The following is a 15,656-nucleotide window of genomic DNA, read 5'->3' on the forward strand; positions in this document are numbered from 1 at the left end:
CCAGGGTCGATTGACAATCCTGCTCCCCCCTCTTTACCCAACAATCTTCCTGCCATCTAAAAGCACAAACACACAGAAAAGCTCTCCTTTTATGAACTGTTCACTGAAAGGTTCTTTGGGGAATGGACCTACGGAACCACCTTTAGTTCCAAAAGAACTTTAGTAATAAAAGTGGATCAGTAAATGGTTTCAATTTAAATAGTCTCAGAATATTTGGAATCTTCTTTGATTGGACAAGCAGATAAAAGAGGATACAAAGAAACATGGAAATTTAAATCATGAAATCCTGAAAAATTTGGAGGGCAACTGGGACCAGGCATTGGGGGGAATGGACTGGATTGTGGAGAGGGGACCCCAAAAGTGAACCTGATTTTAACCGATGGGGGCTCCCTGGCATGTCACCGTGCCAGGTGTAGCGTGATAAAGGATTTGTACCGAGCTTATGTGGCTCTACTATTAGCCAATCGCAGATGTGCTCTCAATAATCGTGGATAGTGCCTGTGCTCCTAACGGCACCAAACGGTAGTGCCATCTCTGAGTTTGAGCACCCAGATTTAAGGTTTCAGTTCCTCTGTCTTCCAAGTTTCCCTTGCCTCGATTGGTCCTCTCAAAGCTCCCCCTCCCCTGCTCGCTGTATTGATGGAGATAATTACCGCTGAATGGAATTCCAGATTCCCATGGATGTCAGTCTAGCCGCTGGCCGCCGCACCGCATCTCCCCCCACCCGTCCCTATCCCCCCTCCCTCGCTGTGAATGAGAAAGAAACAGAAAGCATGGGATGAGCTGAATATTCAACAGATATATCCAACTCAAACACATCTCTTCTGGCAGGTTTTTGCTGCTTCGCTTTGAGGAATGATGTAATAAATGACCAGGCATCCATGTCAGTCAGCACGTCATCTATATGTTCCCTCAGTTGGTCTTTTTTTTTTTTTTTTTTTTTTTTTCAGGAACCTGATGCACAGCGGTTTCAGTCAAACTTCGTGAAGTGCCATCACTTTAACTAAAACAGCAGCAGTTTCACGTCATAGCTGCTCCTAAATCCAAGTGTTTTAGCCAGACGGGAAAGTTCAGCGCTGCCAACGGCATCTGTTTTATGAAGAAATGATATTTGACATCCACAGTGACAAAGCAAGAGAATTCTATTAAAGGTCAGCAGATTGAGGGACTGCTTTGGAAAGTTTTCTCATGCTCGCAGAGAGAGCGATCCAGCTCAGCGGTGTGGTTCATATTCCCGTACACCCACACACCCTCCACCAGCCAGCAGTAACCGATACATGTGCGGCCCATCCAAACTGGCAGGCCTCCGCCCGCAGCGGCCCAGCCCAACGCCCGCATCCCGCGCTGCCAAACGCCCAGAGCCACACAGCGACACGGAGATCGACGCTCTGCTGACGAGCGGGAAGCCTTGGCTAACGTCTGCCCTGGGCGTTAGTAATAAGTCCACTTAATAAGCCTTTTAAAAGGAATAAATCACTGGAGCATACTCATGTGAAAAGAGCCCTGGCTGAACATCCGTCACAGTGGCACCGTGAGATGCGTCCAAGGTGTCCCGCGTCCTCGGTTCAGGTATCGGATGAAAGACGGGAAACTGGTAATGAATGGTGGAACGTCTTCAACAGCCCGTCTCTGGGCATATCTGTGAGGTCACAGGAACACGTACATAAAGCTTCAGCTCGCGCTGGGGCCGCGCCAGCGGCCGAGGAGTAATTGTGGAGTTTTTTCTATGCTGCTGTCATTCTTTGGGAGGCAGGAGCGTTTTGAGGAAATGGTTTGGATGGAGCTTAAAGCGTGCTGTGCGAGCATTCACATGCGGCGGGGTTTGGCACCGGGCCCCCGTTTAAGCTTCAGCCTCAAATTATTCTCATTAACGGCTCCTCCAAGGGGAAATGGCCATTTGTATGTGTGTGATACTTGTACCTACGAGGCTGTTGGGGTTTTGGAGCTCCACCAATGAGAAAAATACATTTCGTTGCGCAAGGTCAGAGGTCCCCAGCTGGAAAACCCACGGATTTGGCCAGCAGAGCCTCTGAAGGCCTGGAAGGCTATTGCAGCAGAGAAAAACCCAGAGAACTTAGACATTGACGTCACACGCTTCTGACAGCGAGACAAACAGCTCATAATCAAGGTCTCCTTACGCAAGCGGTGTAAAGTGATTAACCAGCACCCTTTATCACACTGAATCAGTTTCAACTGCCAAAACCCGAGTTGTTATCCTTTCAAACACTCAAACATCGTCCTTTATCCCACGCTGGTGCACTGTAATCGATTACAACACATGTAGAGACCGACAACGTTTGGCATCCGGTAGGCACGGCACCCTCTGTGAATCAGAGAGCTGCAGAAGGACAGATTTCAGGGAAAGCTTTCATAAAGCTTCAGAAGTCATACGGACTACTTTCGTGCTACTTTTAAGAAGTTCCTCTGCTCTAGCGAAAGCTAGTCATACAGAATGAGCACATGATGACAGCTTTTTCATATTTGGACGAACCATTCCTAAATGGCAAGGCAGAAAAAAGACCTCGCTGAAAAGGGAGTCGAGCGAGGGCTGGAGATTTACGGGTGTGACTTAGGGATTTAATTCCTGTCACGCGATTGGACGGAGTCATGAGGAAACAAAGAAACACAGGGAGGTGGTGCTGGAGGACTGAGAAAATCCCCTTTGGCACAAGCTTCTGTAATTAATTCAGGAAAAATTCATCACAGCAGGCTTCTCCCAACACACAGCTCCTTTAATCACTTCATATCCTCCGAGAGACACGCACCAACCCCCCGTCCGCTGGCCGACGGCCGCCTTCATTTATTTACTCGCCCGCTCAGAAGTTTCACGCTACACGTTCGCGGCCGGCTAGGGAGCGCGAGGCAAACGCGTTCACGCGAAAGTTCCCGCGGCAGCGGGGGTGTGGGGGCGTCGGGGGTCGGATGTGCCCTCCCTCGCTGTCACCCCGCGTTTCCCAGGACTGTTTACCACAAAACGCCGCCATCTCTGCCCGCACTCATTAACACCAGCCAAACGGGCCGATGCCAAATCCTGCCCACCGTAACCCTGACGATACAGCATCCAGCAGAGGAGGAGGTGGAGGACGGGAGGGGGCATGATGTCATTGTGGGGCATGCTGGGGGCCAATCAAAGCCTGAGAAAATGATGTCAACCTTTGTTGAGTTTGTCCATTCAGCGCTATAGAAGTGCAGTGAATTGAGATTGGCGGAGAGGTCATTTTCTCTGCGTGTGAGAAAAAAAGAGAAAAAAAAAGAAAGGCGAGCGAGAAGGGGGAAGCATTGTGGTCATGCTAATGGTGCTGAGCGGAGATAGCGCCATAAAGATGTCATGAAATTTAATTGCCAAAACATCGGCGCTCGGCCTGCGCGGCCATTGTTCCCGAACCCACGGCGGGACCTTTTACTGGCCGCCAGAGGAAGACTTTGATGAACTTTTCGGAGGTGAAATCACGCCGAAACGCCGCCTCCGCCCGCGCGCTCGCGAAACGACTCCCCTCCTCGACGAACGTAACCCGCAAACAATATTTCTTGCCCCGCTGCACCCCGCTGGGCTCGTAACTTCAGCGGACGGGTGTTATTGAGCCCCGCTTCTGGCTGACGTTGAACGACACTTGAATAGGAAATGATCATGGAGGGAATCCATAGGATTTGACTGGATACACAATATGTAATCCATCTCTGTCTGGCACATACGCAAACACACACTGGATCTTACAAAGAGAGGCCGTGCTGAAGAATTTAGGAGGCTGTATTATTATTACCTTCTTTCTGATGAACTTCGAGCAGTTTTTCTGTAAAAAAACACAATTATTGTTTTCTACGAGTTTCGACAAGTTTTCACCGATAAGACGCATTCGTTCATGACGCAGTCAGGTTGTTCCTTTGAAATTCAGTCAAGAGCAATTCATGACAGTCTTTCCTCAGAATCTGCGCAAAAAGAAATGACAGATAAAGTCGATTCCACCCGACTGGTACGGAGCACGACCAGGAAGAAAGGCCAGCGCCGGCGTCAGCGCTCACCGGTAGCGTCACGCGCACATACGACGTGTCTCCTTTAAGGTTAATGCAGCTCCATAAATCTGCAGCCGACAGCGAGTAAACAGGATGTCTGCCGCACACACATATTGATTGTAGTAAGTCAATGTCAGATAAGACTAACATTACTAATTAGTCAATGTTTATACTCTGCGAGCCGGTTTTGAGCTGCTGTTTGTACGTAAAGATGTGGATAGTCTTGAGAACCATTTTCTGGGAGAATTTCCAACTGCGTGTGAAGCTTTTACACATATATAGCAAATATAATCATGAAACGTTTGCGTTTTGATTAACTACAACTCGGTTCACAGTTTTCAACGTCATGACATGATAGATTTGGCTTCGATCCACTTTAGTTTATTCAAGCAAAAAGTCAGGACATCTTAAAAATAATATTATATCAATTATACACCCATGTATGTAAAAAAATATTTATATATCAGAAGGGAGCAATAGGGTACAGGCGACTGTGTTAGATATATAGACGTAATATACTTTGCTCACAATATAGCACAGCATTTATTTCTGCCATATTAAAGCACAGCTAGAGAGCAAGAACATCTGGTCTCTGGTTAATAAACTTTAGTCAAAAAAAGGGTGGGCGCAGTGGACTAGTTTCAGCATCATAGCTGTGTGTACTGTATATTCTGGCATGACTGGAACACTGTACTGACCAATCAGTAGAAAACAAATGACGTAAAGCAGAAAACAGTCCCAGTAATCCAGTATCTGCAGTCAAAGCACAGTAAACAAAAGCAGCAGACGCTGTGACATGTACAGTAGTCCCAAAACTGAAATCCACTGCGATGTTTTAAATCCACTTATGAAATGTGCATCTCTGACCGGTCCGTGATGTGGAGAATTCAGCTGTCACAACCATCCGCAGCTACCTGTAAAAACAAGCAACAAAAACATGTTCAGACTCACATAATATATTTGCAGCTTGAAGAGTCTCAGAGTCATGAAACCTCTTCCACGTAATAACAAATAAAAATAGAGAACTGAATCAAAGATAAAACTGAGTTCAGACAATGAGAACTTTATTTGGCAGACACTTCCACATCCAAACCAAATCTGTAGCATGTGCTGGGAATCAAATCACCTCCTCCGTGTTGTTCGTGCTATTCCAGGTAGAAATAAAGCGTACTTGACTGCACCAAAAATGCCAGCGAATACATCTGAAGTGCATTCTTATTTTTTGCGCTACATGAAATTGTAAAAGTTATACACTATAAATACACCAGTTAAGAGTATTTCTATATCAGTCACTCTATATCATACTAACAGCTGTCTGAGTTTTTGGTTGATTGTAATTGTAATTCATGACACACCTTTCTATTAAAGTTTTCTGACATTATCAAGATCAGTTTGTTCTGACACAGTTTATCTCTGAGTTCTTGTCATATTTTATTACCATTTTCTAAACTACAATGAATAAACTGTGATAATGTGAGCAATGTTGAAGATGTTAGGAGTTTTATCAGCGTATTTCTTGAAAGTGTGCTTTGAACTGAAAGTATGTTAAAAGCACATTTTAGATCATATTCATGGTCTCTCAAAATAGCACAGTTGAGTACACGTAGATGTTCTTAAGATTATCTTAAGAAGTATTGAAGATTCATTTACAGTACATTTAGTATAAAATGAATGCATAAAAACAGAGCACATTACATTATTGGACGTGTTTATTTTCGTGTATTCAAACAACATAATTCTAGACAGCGAAACCCAGTTCAGTTAAAACAGAGTGTGTATATAGAGAGAGAGAGAGAGAGACAGAGCAGGATTTTATTTTATTATTTATTTTATTATTCATATGGAATAAATTGGAAAGTCAAAGGTCATGTAAGTGCAGTTTGATGGGGTTAAAAACAAGAAGGTTGGTGACAACAGAAGTGAAAACAAAAGGCTAGTTATATCTCTTATATTTTCTAGGGCCCTTTGAAATCCATTTGACTTTTTTTTTTTTAAAATTCCATTTTTTACATTTTAATTTTTTTAGACTCTGTACTTCTTTTTAATGATTAAATGAAATTGATCAAAAAGCATGTCTAATTAGTTAAAATTACTAAATGCATACAATTTCACATCATTTTATTAAAAGTGAAATAAAAATGACATGTTTATGGCCCTATAAAAAGTTTTATTTTCTCACCATATGTTTTATTGTTACCAAATGCTGTGTTGTAGCATGTCTAATTATTTGAATGCATAAAAACAACTTCATTTATTAAAATTTATTCTTAAAATAGCTCAGAAATTCTGTATTGTATTGTTTTGTGTATATTTTTTTCTGGTTATAACCATTCATTTCACTGATCTTTTAATTATTGAAAAATGAACAAACTTTATGTTTTGGTACACAAAGGTGATTTACTATTAAAATTAAACCATGAAAAAAACTATTGTGATTATTCCTTAAAAAATATAAAATGTAATTTTAGTAGTGGTAGTAGTAGTACATTATACTTAACAGTTAGCGGTATATTTCTGGCAGAATGTCTTCAAGTTAAACCGAACTTGTATTTTGACGGGTTGCGGTGGATACCTTTAAACTTCTGTGTGTATATGATACGATGCTAGTTTTACTCAAAAGAAATGGTAAAATGTTTGTGACGTGTCTCTTAGAGCAGTTCTGGAGATGTTGCTCTTGTATTTATGTCCTCGTTTAAAGAGACGGCAGATGCTGAAGTTATCACAAGCGTATGTGTATGTGTGTGGTAAACGAAACCGCGCATCTGCGCCATTCATTCGTACAGAGGCAGAACAGGCCGGATTCATATTTGAATAGTGTTTTTGCAGCCTAAAATTCAGATACTAGTCCACATCATGATTTAATTCAGGTGTAACGACCTACTTTTGATTCATTCTTTCAAAGTTTGACAAATTCCGTGACATTCCGCATTTTAACGACTGGATTCTGCGGTTCCGTCCGCGTTTTTCGCATGCTGGAAGTCACAGGGCCATAATTCTCTATGTATGATCATGAAGACAGACATTTAAATAAATAATATTATATTAAGATCGGCCTAGAGCGGTTTGAAAACCGTCAAGGATAGAGGCTGCAGATAAAGCACAGGGTTCCACATCCGATCACGTGCGGACGTCGATTACTGATGGACACAAGACGTGCACTAGCGGCTTCCTCTGATCTGAAGGACACGTTTTTGATCCTGACCAATCAAAACTGGCTCAAGGTCTGAATGTCCAGCACTGGCCCTCAGTACGACCCGACGGCCACCGGCGTGACCGATGCTGGATGTGCCGGTGATATTCTTGATGATGTCAGCCCACCGTTTGAGGGTAGAGGTGACTTCATCACTGTGTTTGAGGTGTCAACCCCAAACAAAAACACCTCCGGCATGACATCACTGTTTGCTCGCGTCGCCATGCGAGGGTCCGTCTGTCTGTCCGTGCGTGTGTCTGCGCAGACCTGCGAGGAGTCACGTTCCACCTCTACCTGTCTGGGCCTCGCGCCTGCAGCTCTACCCGCACGGCAGAACCAGGCTCAAACCTGCCTGCCTGCCTGGGGCCAGGGCTTATCAGTCCATCAGATCCTCCGTCTGTCTCCTGGCGGTCTGCCCCGAGTCCACATACTTCGCTCCACAGCTCACGGCCAGACCCTCGGCGACACCCGACGCAACTACCGTCTCATCAAATACTGTCCTTTCTGCTTCTTTTGCCGTCTTTATCAGTGTGCGTCATAATCGGGCTCTCCATCGGGCCACACACACACGGGCAATCACAGCATATCCGCTCACCATCTGATATCTGCGAGTCTCACGGCGGCGGCGGCGGCTCACCTTACGTAAATCAACGAGAGCGACGCGAAAGCACTGCGTTGCACGCGCGCGTCGAACGCGTCTAACCTCGCCGACCGACAACACGTCTGGCTCACGTTACGCTGCGAGAAATCCAGAGAAAACCCCACCTGTTTTTAGGGTCAGTGGGCTGCTGGAACGCTGACATTATTTTGATGCATAAGAGCACATAACATCTTATCAGATTCTCCCAACTATTCCGAGTTCCCAGCTCTGCGCTTAATTCTATATTAAAGCGCTCGTCGGGTCTAGTCTGGACACGTAAGCTTGCCGTCGAACTGACTCAGTTTACTATCTGTGCTGTTGCACAACAGCTCAAGTTCAGCGTTTCCCACACATCTGTAGCGCGAGGATCCTACGCCGCATTATTACCGTTGTGCTCTTCACGAATAACCATACACAGCCAGACGGTGTCAGAACTTGCACCATCACATCATTCCACTGCTAATGTTTCTGTAAAATATGCAAATTGTTCTGGGATGCATGAACTCTCCTGACACACACAGTCCTGAGCTCCATACACTGCACTTCACACAAACATATCAATGCATATCTGTCATCTTACTCAGAATTCATTTGAACTGAATCAATGAAAGGCTGCTGGTGGTGCTCGAGATATGATTAGCCACTCAGTGTACGTTTGACAACCACACTGTCTTCCAGAGCTATATATATATATATAAATAAAGGCAGGCGCACACACTCGTACAGTCAGTCAGACATGACACAACTCCCACTGAATCTCTTCTCCACCCTGCTGAACATCAACACACGACGAGAACAGAGGCATATGGACGAGGGCCCGCTCCACAAAGGCTACGATTTCAATGATTTCATATCATTTCTGATGGTCCAATAGTTCAAAATAAGGCTCTTGTGAAGAGACGCATAAACAAAAAGAAAGCCAGAGCTGCTTTCCAGTGCTCGTGTCCTGCTGCATCTGTTCCAGTTCGTTTCAGGTAGTGCATTTCACTGTATAACACAGAATGTTCATGGAATTTGAATGAATCCATCAAACGTAGGTCAGTACACTTCAATCAAAACATGATATGGACTAGTGTCTGTCAATATTAAGATGCAAAAATACTTCAAATTAAATAAAAAATTAAAAACGAAAATTCACTTAAATATGAATCCTGCATGTTCTGCGTGTCTCTGTGTTAATGCATTTACTACACACATACTGAAGCGCACATAACGCTCGCTGTGTTTTCAGTCTATGAGTGCATGAACTCAAACATCATCTCTAGAAGTGCTGTGAGTCATTTCATGAGCGTTTTACCATTTCTTTTGAGAAAAACTACCGTCTTGTCATATACAGCAACCTGTCAAAATGAAACTTTGGTTTAACTTGAAGAAAATGTGACAGAAATATATTACTTACTGTAATGATAGTACTACTACTACTAATAAAATTATTATTAAAACTTACAATATTTAAAAAAATTAAAATAATGAAATATATTTTTTTAATAAAAAAAATTAATTACAGATGCTTTTGATTATTGAAATTTAATGAAACCATTAAAATGGAATCCAGAAAATTAACGGAAAATCAAATTTGCCAAAAATAAACCTGAATGAGAGAAAGAATTAAATGTACACCACCAGCCAAAGTTTTTGAACAGTAAGATTTGTAATGTTTTTTTTTTTAAAGAAGTTCTGCTCACCAAGTCTGCATATATTTGATCCAAAGTATAGCAAAAACAGTAAAATTGTGAACTATTTCTACTATTTAAAATAACTGCTTTCTATTTGAATATATTTAAAAATGTAATTTATTACTGTAATCAAAGCTGAAAATCAGTGTCACATGATCCTTCAGAAATCATTCTAATGTTCAATAAACTTTTATTATTATTATTATTATTATTATTATCATCATCAATTTTTACAATTTTTTTCAGCATTCTTTGATGAATAGAAAGATCCAAAGATTAGCATTTATCTGGGGAAAAAAAAAAAAAACTTTTGTAAAATGATACACTATACCATTCTTGGAGTCAGTATATATATATATATATATATATATGTAATTATATAAATGAACACTTTTATTTAGTAAGGATGCTTTAAATTGATCAAAAGTGATGATAAAGACATTAATAATGTTACAGAAGATTTCTATTTCAGATAAATGCTGTTCTTATGAACTTTATATTCAAAGAAACCTGAAAAAAAATCTACTCAGCTGTTTTCAGCATAATAATAATAATAATAATACTACATGTGTTTTGAGCAGCAAATCAGCATATTAGAATGATTTCTGAAGGATCATGTGACACTGAAGACTGGAGTAATGATGCTGAAAATTCAGCCTTGAAATCACTAATAAATTGCATTTTAAAATATATTAGAATAGAAAGCAGTTATTTTAAATAGTAAAAATATTTCACAATTGTACTGTTTTTGCTGTACTTTGGATTAAATAAACAGGTTTGGTGAGCAGAAGTGACTTCTTTAAACACATCAAAAATCTTACTGTTCAAAAACTTTTGACTGGTAGTGTATTTCATAGGGATTTTAATAAATTGCTGTTAAACTAGTTAGACATGCATTTTGATTCATATTTTTAATGTAAACATTAAAACAAAGTCTAGAAAAAATAAAAAGGAAAAAAGGAATCCACAAATGTTAAAACATTTCATAGATCCCTAGCTCCACACAAACCACATTTAACCTCACTAACTGTGTCTCTTAAAGCTCTTTCAGCCAGCTGAATCACTCACAGCACCTAAACATGTTAAAAACCTAAACATTTTTGAAAATATATTATGAAACAAATATAAACATATTTGTTGTATGGTTTCTAGCAGCCACTCAGATCATGCTCTCTCAACTTCTGCATGGACAAGCACTTGCGAGCACAAAAATCCAGTCAAATAATCTAATAGCAGTTTTAATTCCGAAAGGCAGCCATAAGCAACCGATTATTCAGATTTTGTGAGTAAACAGGATGTGATTTCCTGCCTTATCAGATGTGGGGTTTTGTCCCAGAGCACCAGTTTAGAATATGAACGGCTTGGATTTCGTCAGACTTTAATAAAAGTACATGATTGCAACCACCAAATCATCAGGCATCACGTCACACATTTCCTGATTTCCGGTGTGTGTGTGTGTGTGTGTGTGTGTGTCTCTATGACTCAGTCCTGATTTGATCTTTAGTGGCGGTGGATGCTCGAAGTCGTCTCCTCTCCTGCAGGCCGGCTGAACTCGCCGTGCAGGAGGACATGCTGGTGGAAGCGTGCTAATCACACACAGACACTGGAAACAAAGACGCAGACCTGCGGGCGACTTCATTAACTCGCTCTGATTAACAACCAATAGAGAGACTCACTCGCAGCCTGCGGCTCAAACACGATAACATCAGCTTGATCCAAATCACCTACCATTTACTCGCTAATCTAGGAAGCAGCTCAAAGTCCGCTTTTTACCGTCCGTGTTCGTATACACCGTTTGCAAATAGTTGCCAGCACACTCTACTGAGCGAATGTGATTTAAGGTGGGCTAGGATAAGCGGACCGACAGTAAGGTCAGAAGGTCACGGGTCGGTCACAGAGGCGAGCTCCGAACGCGGCGTGACCCTCGGCAGGTGATAGCGAGAGCGAGATATGTGAGCGGGCGTCTCTCCGATAAGACCCCTGTCGATGACAGACCGCCGGAAAGGAAAAGTGAGCCGGAGGCCCTCTGTCAGCCCTGCCCAACCTCAGCTGAAAGAAGCCGAGAGGCACCGTCACCGCCAGCTCACGCTACCACACCTAACAGCTCCCATTCAGCAGCTCCGAGCACAGTTTCCGCAATGTTATGAATATAGCCAAAACGGTTATTACATGCTAAATACCTGGTTAGATACTCAGTTAAGGACAGAACATGACAAAAAAACTACGGTTGGCTTCTTTACGTGCTGTGCACTACGGTGGATTTGGTGAACAGGTGTTTCGTGTCATAAATGTTGGCAGGAATGCCGTGTGGCATCCTGGACTGCAACAACAGTGAGAGCAGAATTCATTGAGGCTGTCTGTGGTCTTATAATGTTGTAATCTGTAACAAAACATTTTAATAATTTTTATTTCTCAATCATAAATCTTATACTACTGGTTTGGCCATGCAGTTTGTTCTGGACCAAAAAAGGCTAAGCCAGTAAAGCCGCCTCATCTGGAGTGTGTTTCCTGTTGGCCGCATGTCGAACGCCCCGCTGGTAATCTCTTACATGCTTCTATCGTTTTCAGATGACTGTATGCTCGAGCGCAAACATTAAACAACATGGAAGCAAGACAGCGACCCTTCAGACTGACAGACTACAGGAGATCACAACAGGAGACGCCAAATTCAAGCGATTGTCACCAGTCATCGATAACCACCCGCTGAAGGGTTAGCCGAACCTTTGCGTCCTGATTGCTTGAATGCATTCACAGATGTACAAGTAACGCGAAAATGAAACCTGATGACTAGTCAATAAAACGTAATCAAATTTGGGTCAGTTTCTCACATAAAGTTATCATATGTCTTCAGATTTCAATATGAAGAACTCATATGTGACCCTGGAGCACAAAACCAGTCTTAAGGAGCAGTATGTGTAGCTGTATCTCAACCAAATACTGTTTTATCCTAACAAACCATACATTAACGGATGACTGGTTTTGTGGTCGGTCCAGGGTCACATATTACGTCGTGCTTTCTGGAACCATGAATTATCATTCGATTTCATTTGGCAAAGAGGAGCATGAAGATGCTGCTGAACGTCTCCTTTTGTGTTCAACAGTAAAACAGGTTTGGATCCATTCCTTTCATTAAAGGTCACACTTGGTGTGGTTACATAACACAGCCACAACAGTCTTTCTTCACAAAGATGATGAAAACAAAGGCATCTCGCAGGACATCTTGCACTGGACGCACAAGCCGCGGCGTGCTGTTTTACTGAGATTGGAAACAGCTTCTTCCGTGGTGGGCTCCAATCCCACAAAACGCCAGCACATGGTTCCCATTGCGGTTTAAAGCAGACCAGGAGGGTTACGCTGCTGTTCCTGGCCTCATGGTGTGAAGTGAATGCTTTCAGGTCCAGGGGAATACCGCCGATCCGAGCGCTCCGGACCGAGGTCAAGAGGGACGGCGTAGCCGCTCGGAGGCGGCAGACGTGCCCCCGTGTTGACGGAGCGGCCCCGCTCCGAGCTCCCGCGAACGGTCGGTAGGTGAGGCGATATGAAACGGCGTTGAAATGCAGCGGATTTGGGTTTTCAGAGCCCACCTGACACCGCTGAGGGAGTATCTTTGAAGAGGGTATTACGGAAACGGGAGAAAGCAGAAGAGAGAGCGTTAAGGATGACAGGAGGACTGTTGAAGGAGAGCGGGGTGGTGGGGAATGAGAAGAGCGAGGGCAGGGCCACTGTGTGTAAACACTTGTAAAATGGTTGGCTGTTTTCTTTGACACACACACACACACAAGAGCGCAGCAGGTAAGGGTTTAGTCACTCGGGCAGATGGTTCAGGGTTCTTCAGGACTGATTCTTGTGTTCTCACGACAAAGGAGGCGCAATGTTTGACTGCCCGTGTCATATGGCAGCGACAATTACAGGGAAGGTTTTAAAGGTTCACAGAGTGGGGTCTCCTATAAGGACACGCACAGCCAAGCATATCTAGTCCCATTCAGTAAACCAATTAAATTCCCCCAGAACCCCTGAGAGACCAACTAACTGAGCGATGCAGTCAGTGTCTAAGTGAGCTACGGAAATTTACCGACGTGAAATAAAACGTACACTCAGAAAAGCCATTTGTGACCCTGGACCACAAAACCAGTCATGAGGGTCAATTTTTTGAAATTGAGATGTATACTTCATCTGAAAGCTGAATAATACGCTTTCCACTGATGTGTGGTTTGTTAGGACCGTATCTGTCTGAGATACAACTATTTGTAAATCTGGAATCTGAGGGTCAAAAATCAAAACACTGAAAAAAAATCACCTTTAAAGTTGTCCAGATGAAGTTCTCAGCAATGCATATTACTAATCAAAAATTAAGTTTTGATACATTTACAGAAAGAAATTTACTAAATATCTTGATCTTTGCTTAATATCCTAACGATTTTTGGCATAAAAGAAAAATCGACCATTTTGACCCATACAATGTATTGTTGACTACTGCTACAAATATACCTGTGATACGTAAGACTGCTTTTGTGCTCCAGGGTCACATTTATCCAGCACAGATGCTAAGGCATGCTCCATTATTACTTTATTACATAAGGTTAACCTCGGGCCCAAGTATTAGCCTAAACGTCAACACACAACTCATCCCAAGTTGTTTGTGCTACAGACATGAACGACACAAAGATATGACCTGTTGACAAGAGGTGTGCTTAAATGAGTGAAAAGCATCCCAGTGACCTAAGTTTAAGATGGGACCAGAGTCACATAAAGAGCAAAATAGTGGAGAGACCTCGAGGTGGACACTTTTGACCACCCAGAACACCCTAGCAACATGCTAACACTCCACCACTCTCAACACTTAATATCTGCATAGTGATGTCCTGGAAACCACAAACAACATCCTAGTATTATGAGGCAAGCGTTACGGACAAGGGCCATTTATATTCTCTTCTCTTTCTTCTGGCGGAGACGTCTTAATTGACATTTTGGGCGTAAAGGTCAAGCAGGAGGCAGCCCTGTTCTGACCTTGTGTTTCCAGGGGTCAAATCGGTCACTTGACCCCCACCGGCACTCGGTTGCGTCTATCGACCATTTCCGCTCGTTCGCCCTTTCTCCCGTTTCCCGCCACGTGTGATGTCATGTTTTCCCCTCTTGCTTAGATAGGAGCGAGCAGGAGGCGATGGCTTTAATTAAAAGCCTCCTGAAGGGCTTCTGCTATTTTCCGTTCGTGAAGCGCTTACATAAAACCTTGAGTCATTAAGCCCCGACACTCCTCCAACCGCTGAACCGTGTGCCGAGAGGCTGGCCGAGCACCAGAAGCACCTCGCAAGTGTCTTTCGACGGTCCGGTTAGCGATGCTGGATCAGCAGTTTGCTTTTGACATTCACGCAGATGATTACGGTATTTCCGTCTTCGAATCCCACACGGACGCTCCGCTTCTTCCAACACGGGCCAGCGAAAAGAGATGATTTAGCTTTGGTCCCAGCAAGGAATTCATCTGACCAAATGTCACCCATAAACAATTGATTCAAAGGTCTGGTCTAGGCGGTACGAGATCCCCCCCAGGCCAGCGAGCAACTGCATCAGCGTCTGCTTCCAATTTGCCCTGTTTATCATTGCGAATGGAGTCAGCCACTCTCAGTCCTTGTCAGAAAAATAAACCTTGGCTACACTTAGAGCACAGCGCTCCAAAACACTTAGCTTTCATAAACACTATTAGCCTTTATCCAGGTCTTGTCTGCATGTCTCAGGACAGATCATAAAACCATGGCGTAGCTATTACGAATAAACACTCGGGGGCGAATTCTAAACCTTTAGCAACCGTGCTTCAGCACTAAACCCTGTGTTTTATTTACAAACCACTCGCAGACCAATTGAACCGAGCACTTTGTGAAGTCTTTAGGACGTCTTTCTATAGAAGGGGCCGGGTCGACGGACATCTGCAATACGTGCCCGTCAGGTGTCGCGCGCCGCTATCACTGCCAAAGGCAGGCTGGTCTCAAGGGATTAGTTCACTTCCAGAATAAAAATGTCCTGATCGTTTACTCAGCCCTCTCAACCCCTCCAAGACATCTTCTTCTTTCTGTCTTCATTCGCAAAGAAATTCAGGACTTTTCTCCATATAGTGGACTTAAATGGGAGCCAACAGGTGGAAGGT

The 15,656-nt window shown here is 43.2% G+C and overlaps 1 long non-coding RNA gene across 1 annotated transcript in view; it reads right to left on the minus strand.

The window, feature by feature from the left end:
• Positions 1-4,370: 4,370 nt before the first annotated feature.
• LOC127162028 (uncharacterized) overlaps positions 4,371-15,656 on the minus strand; it is a 59,354-nt gene continuing 48,068 nt past the window's right edge. Inside the window, exon 4 of the long non-coding RNA XR_007827248.1 lies at positions 4,371-4,925. This is a non-coding gene — a long non-coding RNA (uncharacterized LOC127162028). The remainder of the gene's footprint in view (positions 4,926-15,656) is intronic.

This window comes from Labeo rohita, unplaced genomic scaffold (assembly GCF_022985175.1).
Source record: "Labeo rohita strain BAU-BD-2019 unplaced genomic scaffold, IGBB_LRoh.1.0 scaffold_81, whole genome shotgun sequence".
Taxonomy (NCBI): domain Eukaryota; kingdom Metazoa; phylum Chordata; class Actinopteri; order Cypriniformes; family Cyprinidae; genus Labeo; species Labeo rohita.